Source organism: Arachis hypogaea, chromosome 2 (genome assembly GCF_003086295.3).
Source record: "Arachis hypogaea cultivar Tifrunner chromosome 2, arahy.Tifrunner.gnm2.J5K5, whole genome shotgun sequence".
In the NCBI taxonomy this organism is placed as follows: Eukaryota; Viridiplantae; Streptophyta; class Magnoliopsida; order Fabales; family Fabaceae; genus Arachis; species Arachis hypogaea.
Genome location: NC_092037.1, coordinates 77,727,997 through 77,730,710, shown reverse-complemented (window position 1 = coordinate 77,730,710; position 2,714 = coordinate 77,727,997). Strand labels below are relative to the sequence as shown.

Here is a 2,714-nt window from a genome sequence, read left to right as displayed (position 1 = left end):
ACAGTAGGAAAGCAGAGAGACGGAAGGGAAGGCATCTTCATGCACTTATCTGAAGTTCCTACCAATGAATTACATAAGTACCTCTATCTTTATCTTTATGTTTTTATGCGTTCATCACCATATCCATTTGAGTTTGCCTGACTAAGATTTACAAGATGACCATAGCTTGCTTCATACCAACAATCTCTGTGGGATCGACCCTTACTCGCGTAAGGTTTATTACTTGGACGACCCAGTACACTTGCTGGTTAGTTGTGCGGAGTTGCAAAAGTGTGATTGCAATTTCGTGCACCAAGTTTTTGGCGCCGTTGCCGGGGATTGTTGAGTTTGGATAACTGACGGTTCATCTTGTTGCTTAGATTAGGTATTTTTTTTCTTCAGAGTTCTTAGGAATGAATTCTAGTGTTTCAAGGTGATGTTCTTATCATCACCAAAGCTGATTGATCTTCATCAATTTAGCTCTTGAATGCAATGTTCTGCTGAAGCTTGGCTGACCATGTCTAATTCCTTTAGACTGAAGCTATAGACTAACATTGCATAATTCCTGGGATTCTCATTAAGAATTTTGATATCTTTTTCCACTTAATTTTCGAAAAACACAAAAAAATCAAAAAAATCATAAAATCCAAAAATTTCTTGTTTGAGTCTAGTGTCTCATGTTAAGTTTGGTGTCAATTGCATGCATCCATTCATGTGTTCTTAAGGATCTTCAAATAATTCTTGATGATTTCTTACTCTGATCTTTGAATTCTCTTGACTTGAGTGTTTTATGTGTCTCATATGCATTCTCATTAGTGTCAGTAGTATACAAACTGCTAAGTTTGGTGTCTTGCATGCATAGTTATTTGATTCTTGTTGCATTTTGATTTTTCCTTATTATTAAAAATCCAAAAATATTTTTTATTTGTGTCTTCTCAAGTCAATACTACAGAGAAATTAAAGATTCAGAACATACAGCAGAGGAATTACACAGAAAAGTTGGGCGTTCAAAACGCCCAGTGAAGAAGGACAGACTGGCGTTTAAACGCCAGCCAGGGTACCTGGTTGGGCGTTTAACGCCCAAAAGGGTATAGTTTTGGGCGTTAAACGCCAGAATGTGCACCATTCTGGGCGTTTAACGCCAGGATGGCACAAGAGGGAAGATTCTGTTTTTCAATGCAATTTTTTTTCAGGTTTTCAAAGTTTTTCAAAATCAAATCTTTTTCAAATCATATCTTTTCAATCATGTGTTTTCAAAATCAATTTCTTTCCATTTTCAAAGATACTTACTATCAATTAATGATTTGATTCAACACTTCAAGCATGTTGCCTTTTCTGTTGAGGAAGGTTTAATGTTTGAATCATATCTTTTCTTGTTAGTCAAGTTTTTAATTTTCAAAATCAAATCTTTTTTTAAAATGTTTTTCAAATCATATCTTCTCAATCACATCTTTTTAAAACTAATCATATTTTCTTAACCACATCTTTTTCAAAATAGTTTTCAATCAAATCTTTTTGATTTCTAATTTTAAAATCTTTTTAAAAATCACTTGATTTCTTTTCCACTTTCATTTTCGAAAATCAAGTATTGTTTTCAAAAATGTTTTCAAAATCTTTTACTTAATTTTCGAAAATTACTTCCCTCCTTCTCACATCCTTCTATTTATGGACTAACACTATCCCTTAATGCAAAATTCGAACTCCATCTTCTTTGATAAGTTCGAATTTTCTACTTCTGTCTTCTACTCTTCTTTTCCTCTGACACTTTAAGGAATCTCTATACTGTGACATAGAGGATTCCACATTTTCTTGTTCTCTTCTCTTTCATATGAGCAGGAGCAAAGACAAAGGCATTCTTGTTAAGGCTGATCCTGAACCTGAAAAGACCTTGAAGAGAAAGCTAAGAGAAGCCAAAGCACAACTCTCTTTAGAGGACCTGACCGAATTCTTCAAAGAAGAAGAACACATGGCAGCCGAAAACAACAATGCCAACAATGCAAGGAAGGTGCTGGGTGACTTTACTGCACCTACTCCCGATTTCTATGGGAGAAGCATCTCTATCCCTGCCATTGGAGCAAACAACTTTGAGCTTAAGCCTCAATTAGTTTCTCTAATGCAACAGAATTGCAAGTTCCATGGACTTCCATTGGAAGATCCTCATCAGTTCTTAGCTGAGTTCTTGCAAATCTATGACACTGTCAAGACTAATGGGGTTGACCCTGAGGTCTACAGACTTATGCTATTCCCTTTTGCTGTAAGAGACAGAGCTAGAACACGGTTGGACTCTCAACCTAAAGAAAGCCTGGACTCTTGGGAAAAGCTAGTCAATGCCTTCTTGGCAAAGTTCTTTCCACCTCAAAAATTGAGTAAGCTTAGAGTGGAAGTCCAAACCTTCAGACAGAAGGAAGGAGAATCCCTCTATGAAGCTTGGGAAAGATACAAACAATTAATCAGAAAGTGTCCTTCTGATATGCTTTCTGAATGGAGCATCATAGGTATTTTCTATGATGGTCTCTCTAAACTATCCAAGATGTCTTTGGATAGCTCTGCAGGAGGATCTCTTCATCTGAAGAAGACGCCTACTGAAGCTCAAGAACTGATTGAAATGGTTGCAAATAACCAATTCATGTACACTTCTGAAAGAAATCCTGTGAACAATGGGACTAGTCAGAAGAAAGGAATTCTTGAGATTGACACTCTGAATGCCATATTGGCTCAGAATAAAATATTGACTC

The 2,714-nt window shown here is 36.3% G+C and overlaps 1 non-coding gene across 1 annotated transcript; it reads right to left on the bottom strand.

Annotated features, from left to right (window-relative positions):
* Nucleotides 1-2,347: 2,347 nt before the first annotated feature.
* On the bottom strand, nucleotides 2,348-2,455 carry LOC112766606 (small nucleolar RNA R71). The gene has a single exon (XR_003184444.1). It is a non-coding gene; the product is annotated as a small nucleolar RNA R71 (small nucleolar RNA).
* Between the last annotated feature and the right edge of the window lie 259 nt (nucleotides 2,456-2,714).